Genomic DNA, 10,318 nt, shown 5'->3' on the forward strand with positions numbered 1-10,318 from the left:
GAGGAATTTTATCACTACTCGGGTATCATTAGTGAGTGATGCGACTGCCTCAACCCATTTAGACACATAGTCCACTGCCACAAGGATGTATATGTTCAAATATGAGGGTGGGAAATGTTCCATAAAGTCTATGTCCCATACATCAAATAGCTCAATTTTCAAGATCCCTTGTTATGGAATCTCGTGATTATGAGGGAGATTTCTAGCATGTTGACAACTGTCACAGTTGCAGATAAACTCCTGAGAGTCCTTAAAGAGCATTGGCCAGTAGAAGCCGCTCTGAAGAACCTTGGTGGCTGTTCGCTCACCTCCAAAATGACCTCTACACTTTGATCCATGACAGTGCCAAAGGATCTGCTGTGTTTCTTCCTTGGACAAACAATAGTGGATTATACCGTCCAAGCATATTTTAAAAAGATATGGTTTATCCAACAAGTAGTACTTAGCATCATGTATGAGTTTTTGAACTTCCTGTTTACTGTATTCCTTGGGGATGAACCTTCTATCCTTGTAATTTGCAATGTCGGCAAACTAAGGTAATTTGTTTATTGCAAAGAGTTGCTCATCAGAGAAGGTCTCGGATACCTCAGTAGTGGGAGGGGACGTCCTTGCTGCAGGTTCAATCCTGGACAAATGGTCAGCCACTTGATTTTTCTGATCCTTTTCTGTCCCTAATCTCTATGTCAAATTCTTGAAGGAGCAATACACATCTTATCAATATTGGTTTAGAATCTCGCTTGGCTAGAAGGTACATGAAAGCAGCATGGTCAGTATAGACAATAACCTTAGAGCCAATTAAACGAGATCCGAACTTGTCAATGGCATAGACCACTGCAAAAAATTGCTTCTCTGTGGTGGTATAGTTCTTTTACGCATCATTTAGAATGCGGCTGGCATAATAAATGACGTGCATGAGCTTATCATGTCTCTGTCCCAGAACTGCGCCAATGGCTTAATCGCCAGCATCGCACATCAGTTCAAATGGAAGGTCTCAGTTGGGTGCAAAGGTGACAGGTGCAGAGATAAGCTTTGCCTTTAGAGTTTCAAAAGCGTGCAAGAAATCCTTGTCAAAAACAAAAGGAGTGTCTGTGGCTAAAAGATTTCACAGGGGTTTTGCAATTTTAGAGAAATCTTTTATAAATCTCCTATAGAATCTTAAATGTCCTAAGAAGCTTCTGATTGCTTTAACATTAGTAGGTGGAGGTAATCATTCAATTACTTCCACCTTAGCCAGATCAACTTCTATCCCCTTGTTTGAAATCCAAAGCCCAAGAACAATTCCTTCCGCCACCATGAAGTGGCATTTTTTCCAATTTAAAACCAGATTTATGTCTTGGCACCGATTTAGATCTAGCGCGAGATGGTTAAGGCATGAATCAAAAGAGTTGCCAAAGACCAAGAAGTCATCCATGAACACTTCAAGGAATTTCTCAACCATATTGATGAGCGGATAATTTATACGCTTTTTGGCATTGTTTTTAGTATGTTTTTAGTATGTTTTAGTTAGTTTTTATTATATTTTTATTAGTTTTTAGTTAAAATTCACTTTTCTGGACTTTACTATGAGTTTGTGTGTTTTTCTATGATTTCAGGTATTTTCTGGCTGAAATTGAGGGACCTGAGCAAAAATCTGATTCAGAGGCTGAAAAGGACTGCAGATGCTGTTGGATTCTGACCTCCCTGCACTCGAAGTGGATTTTCTGGAGCTACCGATACCCAATTGACGCGTTCTTAACTGCGTTGGAAAGTAGACATCCTGGGCTTTCCAGCAATATATAATAGTTCATACTTTGCCCGAGATTTGATGGCCTAAACCGGCGTTCCAAATCAGCTCAAAACTGACCAGCGTCAAACGCCGGAACTAGCACAAGACTGGGAGTTAAACGCCCAAACTGGCACAAAAGCTGGCGTTTAACTCCAAGAGAAGCCTCTACACGAAAATGCTTCAATGCTCAGCCCAAGCACACACCAAGTGGGCCCAGAAGTGGATTTATACGTCATTTACTCATTTCTGTAAACCCTAAGCTACTAGTTCTCTACAAATAGGACCTTTTGCTATTGTATTTTCATCTTAGTTCTTCTGGTTCCCTCACTGGGGCTGAAGCCAATGATCACTATTATCACTTATGTATTTTCAACGGTGGAGTTTCTGCTGTACCTCAAGTATCAATGCAATTACTATTGTTCTTCTATTCAATTCAGCTTATTCTTGTTCTAAGATATCACTTGTTCCTCAACTTGATGAATGTGATGATCCGTGACACTCATCATCATTCTCACCAATGAACGTGTGCCTGACAACCACCTCCGTTCTACCTTAGATTTAGTGGATATCTCTTGGATTTCTTAATCGGAATCTTCGTGGTATAAGCTAGAATTGATGGCGGCATTCAAGAGAATCTGGAAGGTCTAAACCTTGTCTGTGGTACTCTGAATAGGATTCAAATATTGAATGGCTGTGACGAGCTTTAAACTCCTGAAGGCTGGGCGTTAGTGACAGACGCAAAAGAATCAATGGATTCTATTCCAACCTGATTGAGAACCGACAGATGATTAGCCGTGCTGTGACAGAGCGCGTTGAACATTTTCACTGAGAGGACGGGATTGTAGCCATTGACAACGGTGAGGCCCAACATACAGCTTGCCATGAAAAGGAATAAGAAGGATTGAATGAAGACAATAGGAAAGCAGAGAGACGGAAGGGACAAAGCATCTCCATACGCTTATCTGAAATTCTCACCAATGAATTACATAAGTATCTCTATCTTTATTTTATGCTTTATTCATAAATCATTCATAACCATTTGAATCTGCCTGACTGAGATTTACAAAATGACCATAGCTTGCTTCATACCAACAATCTCAGTGGGATCGACCCTTACTCGCGTAAGGTTTATTACTTGGATGACCTAATGCACTTGATGGTTAGTTGTGTGTAGTTGTGATAAAGAGTTGAGATTGCAATTGAGCATACCATGTTGATGGCGCCATTGATGATCACAATTTCGTGCACCAAGTTTTTGGCGCCGTTGCCGGGGATTGTTTGAGTTTGGACAACTGACGGTTCATCTTGTTGCTTAGATTAGGTGTTTTTCAGAATTTTTAAGAATGAATTCTAGAGTTTCAAGGTGATGTTCTTATCATCACCAAAGCTGATTAATTTTCATCAATTTAGCTCTTGAATGCAATGTCCTGCTGAAGCTTGGCTAGCCATGTCTAATTCCTTTAGACTAAAGCTTTAGACTAACATTGCATGATTCCTGGAATTCTTATTAAAAATTTTGAATCTCTTTATTTTCTTCTCCATATAATTTTCGAAAAATCCAAAAAAAAAATTTACAAAATCATAAAAAACCAAAAATATTTTATGTTTCTCGTTGAGTCTAGTGTCTCATTTTAAGTTTGGTGTCAATTGCATGTTTATATTCTTCTTGCATTTTTCGAATTCATTCATGTGTCTTCATTGATCTTCAAGTTGTTCTTGATGATTTCCTTGCTCTGATCTTTAAATTCTCTTGTCTTGAGTGTTTTGTTGTTTCTCATATGCATTCTCAATTTGTTAGTGTCAGTAGTATACAAACTTCTAAGTTTGGTGTCTTGCATGCATTGTAATTGAGCTACAAAACTCCAAATGAAATGAATTCAGTGTCATTAGAAAGTAGACATCCAGAGCGTTCCAACCATATATAACACTTTATGATGGACACTGTAATTGAGGAAGATATTGACCCTGAAAACACAGAGAGCAAAACACGTCACTGCAGAGTTATCAGCCTGACCTCTTCATCTTCAAAGGAAAATAACTTGCGTTGTAGAGGTCCAAATTAGGTGATCTTGGTGGCGTTGGAAAGCGGACATCAAGAGCTTTCCAACAATATATCACAATTTATAGTGGACATTCATTTTGAGGCCCAATTAACTCCATACTTTTAACGTTGCAAAGTGGGTCATACTCCAAAGGGCAAAATCAAGTGGGAGTGGCACTTGGAACCACACGCCAACTTCTCCCTGTAGCCTCCAACCTTCAACCAAGCCCACTCCAAATCTCATTCAAGACACACTCATCAATCAATCAAGGCCACAAGAAGCATCTAGAATAGTTTATTTTCATTTCATTGTAATTTGCTTTTAATTTCATTTAAGTTTTTAATTTAGGAGAGCCAATTTAAAGGCCTTAGTTTCATAGAATTAGGTATGCTGGATTGGGGGAAGACTCTCTCCGTTCACCATCAATTCCTCCCTTTACTTGGACCTATGATGATGTGTGGTATAATCAGAGACCATTCTTCATCTCTTCTCATGAACAATTAGACCAAGAAATTGGCTATTGATCAAGATTTGAGAGATTGAGTCACCAAGGAATTGGGGTTCAATCAATCATGATTGCCAAGAGGTCAATGAGTTGCATGATTGAAGATGAGATGAAATCAATTAATCCGGAGAATGCAACATCTCTTGATCCCAATGTTTATTTTATCTTTCTTTCTTTTATTTACTTTATGGTTATTTACATTTTCTGCACTTTACATTTCCAGCACTTTACTTTCTTTTACTTTACTTTCTTTGCCATTTACTTTCTTGTACTTTATTGCTTTCCTTTATTTTCATGTCATTTATATTTCCTAGTTTCTTATCATCCAATTGTGCTTGTCTAAATAGGCTAATTAATCGACTATTGCTTGCTTAATCCAATTAATCTCTGTGGATACGGTCCCACTCCATTGTGGGTTATTACTTGACGACAAATTTGGTGCGCTTGCCAAAGAACGGATTCATTATATACGTGGGTAGTGAATTCCGGCCGATCAAGTTTTATGGCGCCGTTGCCGGGGATTAATTGTGATTAACAAACTACCGGTTGGTTGATTACCTAGATTAGACATTTTTTCTTTATTTTTTTGTTTCTGTCATTTAAATTCTTCTAATTTTCTCTTGCTACTAAGGTGTTTATATCATTGCCTCACTAAGAACTCCTTATCTCTGATATAAGGAATTTTAATTTTTCTTGTTGTTTGTGTTTTACAAAAGTTAAAAGGAGTTTACCTCACATTTTAATCAATCATATCATATGGGATATTGCCCACCACCACAAAACAATTCAAGTCATTATCCTAATAGTGGCTGAGAATATCACTAAGGAATGAGACAAAATGATCAATTGAATTTCATGAGAAACTTTCCACCACCACAAAATGATTCACGTTATTATACTCATTGTGGGTGAGAGTATCAAGAACATGAAATGGGGTGCTTCTTTGGGCCACAAAATTGTCCATATTTTGATGAGTGTAATCAATACTCATGTTATGGCTGGGAAGATCAAAATCAAAGAAGATTTACTCATTCATACCCGATTCATCAAGAGCCATCACATTTTAATTATCCAACCTCACCTCCTAGTTTTACATGTCTGAATTCTTCATCACTTGAGGACAATCTTGCAAAATTAGAAGCCACAATGGCACATTTAGCACAATTGCATGCTGAAAATCCAATCACTTTCTCTCCTTGGCTTTGGGAAGAGAACAATACCACAAGAGGAGGAGTGCTAAGCAAAGAGAATGAAGATCAAATGGTGGGTGAAAAGGAGGAAGTGAAAAAACAAGAAAAAGAATCCCATGTACCAAGAGAAATTCCAATGAAGAAGGAGAAGGTTGTGAGAGTATATAAGCCTAGGGCTCCATACCCACAGAGGCTACTGAAAGTGACAAATGAACATGCAAACTTACTCCTAAAGGAAGCAATACAAAATCATACGGAAGAAAGGGAGGAAGCCAATCAAGGGAGTCCACACTCCAATGAAATAGAGAGTTGCATAAAGGGTGAGTTCATTGAACCACCACTTCAAGAAGCTCTTGATGAAGAAGAAACTCCAACCATCTCACAACACCCAACTTCTGAAAACAAAGAAGTGAAGGCAACCAACAAAAGCACCAACGAGAGGATGGTGGCCAAGAAAAGAAGGATAATATCCATGAAGAAGAGGTCAACTAAAAGCCATCCCACCCCTAGCCCAACAAGCAAGTTCACTCAAGCTAACAACAAAAGAAAGCTTGCTAGGAGGCACTCAAAACAGGGGACATCAACTGGCTCATCTTTCCTCTTGAGGTCATTTCTCTTAACAAACTCGAAGAAGAGGAAGAAAGTTGAGAACAACATGTCAAGCTAATGACACTAAAAGAGCGCTTGTTGGAAGGCAACCCAACTGTAGGTAATATTTCCTTTTCTTGTTTTGTTTATTTTTAATAATTTGGCATATGATTGCATTCGATGTTTGGTGTTGCCATGCAATAAATTTGATTTTCATTCTTCACTAAGTACTTGCATCATTCTAAAATGAAAGTGTCACACTAAGTTTGGTGTTGCCACTTATTTTTCATGCTATGTACCATGCACACCACTTATTAATGCAATTATATTGCCTCTGTTTCTTTCTTGTGCCTTTATTGTGATTCTTAATTTTGCTTGCTTAAACACATGTACTACTAACACTCTATTGTTTAAGACATTCATGAACTATCATAAACTCCATCACCACTATTTTATTTGTTGCTTGAGGACAAGCAATCATTCTAAGTTTGGTGTGGGAAGGGGAAGAAATAGGAGGAAAGTGACAACAACAATGAAGATGAACTACAAGGTGGTAAAGTTTTTTTTCCTCTTATTTGTTTCCAGTGCATTTAAATTGCATGATTGCCTTTTATTTCCTTTGTATACATGTGTGTTATGAATAAGCATAGCTTGATTGTTAAATTGTAACATGTGCTATGACATTATGACTACCATCTTGAGTTTTGTGAGTTCAAAAGCAATTTAGTTTCATGATCATAAACAAACAAGGTAATTAAAGAAGAAGTTAGCATGAGCTTATAAGTATTGGGAAGCTAGCATGACCATTGTTGCTCAATTGCATTTGAATTTGTTTGATTGAAGTTTTCATTTAGGACATTTTATGAAATTTTTGAAATCATGAAAACCTTGAAGAAGCAAAATGCAAATATGGCAAGAAAAGAAAAGGGAAAGAATGAGAAAGCTGAAGGCTCTGAGTACCAATGACAATTTATTTGTTAAGTACTTGTGGTGTTTATTTATCAAGGAAAAAGCTTGAAAACAAAACACTTAGAGTCAAGGCTAGGCTCAAGTGTAAAAGCACTCCCTCAAAGCTCAAGGCTTTGAGCATCAATGATTAGAGAGTAAAGAAAAGAAACAAATGAGCTTAAAGAGTCCTCTAATTAAATGCTTGTGGTGCTTATGTATCAAGTGGTAATACTTGAAAACAACGCATTTAGAGTCGTAGCTTTCAAAACATGGTGCAAAGCACCCAAAAAGTTAAGCTAAGAGAAGAATGAAAGGCTTGTTTCAAGGAAGGAACATAAAGAAAAAGATTTCATAAAATGAGCTAGATAGAAACATCAATCATTTGAATTTCTTTTGTGATTGTAGCATGCATAAGAAACTAGCTAACCTTGAACATAAATATTGCTACTCTTCTCACCTTGGTTTGTCAAAATTTATTGCATGATTCCTTATTTGCTTGAGGACAAGCAAAGTTTAAGTTTGGTGTTGTGATGACTGCGAATCATGTACCCTTTTTCTCATCTAAAAGGGCCATAAAAAGAGCATAATCTCATTGAATCAATGCAATTTCATGAACCAAATGATATATATTATGGTACATTGCTTTGAAATGAGTTTGTGCTGAATTTCAGGTGAAAAGAGCAATAAAAAGGATGAAAAGCACAATGGGCGTGCCACTTGGAATCTGGGCATGGCACGCCAAGCTTTGAAGCCAATTCTCATCAATGGGCATGCCACTTGGAGCTCTAGGCATGGCACGCCAGGCCAACATTCTAGCAAGGGAGATTGAAGTGTTCAACATGGGCATGCCACTTGATGTCGAAGGCGTGGCACGCCAACCTCAATTGTGACTTGGGCATGCCACTTGGGTTCTAGGCGTGGCACGCCAAGCTTGAAAGAATGAAGTTCCAACTTGGGCATGCCTCTTGGTGATATGGGCATGACACACCAGGCTTAAGTTCCAGAGGAGTAATTTTGAGCCCCACTATGGGCGTGGCACGCCAAGCATTGGTGTGGCACGCCGGGGCATATGCCAGCCTGACCTCTTCTCATTCAAATAAAAATATCTGGAGCTACACAACTTCAAAAGAAATGATTCCAGTGCCATTAGAAAGTAATCATCCAGAACTTTCCAACCATATATAACACTTTATGATGGACACTGGAATTGAGGAAGATATTTTCCCCGAAAACACAGGGAGCAAAACACGTCACTGCAGAGTTACCAGCCTGACCTCTTCATCTTCAAAGGAACATAACTTGAGTTGTATAGGTCCAAATGAGGTGATCTTGGTGGTGTTGGAAAGCTGACATCAAGAGATTTCCATCAATATACACTTTATAGTGGACATTCATTTTGAAGCAAAATAAATTCCATGCTTTCAACGTTGCAAAGGGCAAAATCAAGTGGGAGTGGCACTTGGAACCACACGGCAACTTCTCCCTGCAGCCTCCAACCTTCAACCAAGCCCACTCCAACTCTCATTCAAGCCACACTCATCAATCAATCAAGGCCACAAGAAGCATCTAGAATAGTTTATTTTTATTTCATTGTAATTTGCTTTTAATTTCATTTAAGTTTGTAATCTAGGAGAGCCTATTTAAAGGCCTTGGTTTCGTATAATTAGGTATGTTGGATTGGGGGAAGTCTTCGGACCGTCTCTGTTCACCATCAGCTTCCTTTCTTTTCTTTCTTACTTTTGTAAAAATCATTTAGTTTTGAATCACTAACTCTTTCAATTGGGAAAGAGAGCTCTATTATTTTTCATTGTATTGATTGTTTTTATTCTTCTTCTTCTATTCATTTCTCTTTGATTTACTAGAAAGAATTTTGTTCTTCATTCTAGCATTCAATTATCTTGGAAAAGACATTGAATGTATTTGGGTTTTATGAGAACCTTGGAAGAGGAAAGATAAAACCATGCTTGAAATTCTTTCTCACACTTGAGTAGGATTTGGATTTTGGTGTTTGGATATGGTGACATATAATCTTCCCTCTACTTGGACCTATAAGGATGTGTGGTATAATCAGGGAACAAGCTTCATCTCTTCTCATGAGCAATTAAACCAAGGAATTGGCTATTGATCAAGATTTGAGAGATTGAGTCACCAAGAAATTGGGGCTCAATCAATCATGATTGCCAAGAGGTCAATGAGTTGCATGATTGAAGATGAGTTGAAATCAATTAATTTGGAGAATGCAATATCCCTTGATCCCAATGTTTATTTTATCTTTCTTTCTTTTATTTATTTTATGGTTATTTACATTTTCTCCACTTTACATTTCTAGCACTTTACTTTCTTGTACTTTACTTTCCTTGCCATTTACTTTCTTGCACTTTATTGCTTTCCTTTACTTTCATGTCATTTATATTTCCTTGTTGCTTATCATCCAATTATGCTTGTCTAACTAGAATAATCAATCAACTATTGCTTGTTTAATCTAATTAATCTCTGTGGATACGATCCCACTCCACTGTGGGTTATTACTTGACGACAAATTTGGTGCGCTTGCCAAAGAACGGATTCATTATATACGTGGGTAGTGAATTTCGGCCGATCAGCGTGCCACGCTGGTACAAATTTCTAGAAGCATGGAGATGAGGAAGATGACCTTGGGCGTGCCACTTGGTGTCGAAAGCGTGGCACACCAGGTTACTTGGCCAATTAAAATGTCCTGGGCATGCCACTTTGGCTCGAAGGCGTGGCACGCTAGGGATGAAACAGAGGATGGCACGCCACTTGAATGGTGAGGCGTGGCACGCCAAGTCAGAAACAGAGGGAGCGTGACACGCCAGAGAAGCACCAATCACACGCCAGCTGGAAGATCATGTTTGTTGCGTTTCTCTTCCCTCCAAATTGTAATTTTCTTTTCACTTTTGTAATTTTCCTTTATTTTCTAGATCTAGGAGTAGTATAAATACCCTTGGAAGTATTGGAAAAGGGGTTAGCGAATCACAGAGTTTAGTTTTGATTTCACTTTTTACTTTTCACACTTTATCTCTTCCATCTTTTGTACTTTCTCTCTGAGCTATGAGTAGCTAAATTCCCTCTCATTGAGAGAGGGAGCTGTATTGTACTTGATGGATTAATGATAGTGAATTTCTTCTTCTCTTCATCTTCTTTTTGATTTGCTAGAAGGAATTTCGATTTTCATGCTTAGTGTTCAATTAACTTGGAAAAGAGATTGAATGCAAAATGGGTTTCATGGGAACCTTGGAAAAGGAAACATGAAACCATG

This window comes from Arachis hypogaea, chromosome 4 (assembly GCF_003086295.3).
Source record: "Arachis hypogaea cultivar Tifrunner chromosome 4, arahy.Tifrunner.gnm2.J5K5, whole genome shotgun sequence".
Classification (NCBI taxonomy): Eukaryota; Viridiplantae; Streptophyta; class Magnoliopsida; order Fabales; family Fabaceae; genus Arachis; species Arachis hypogaea.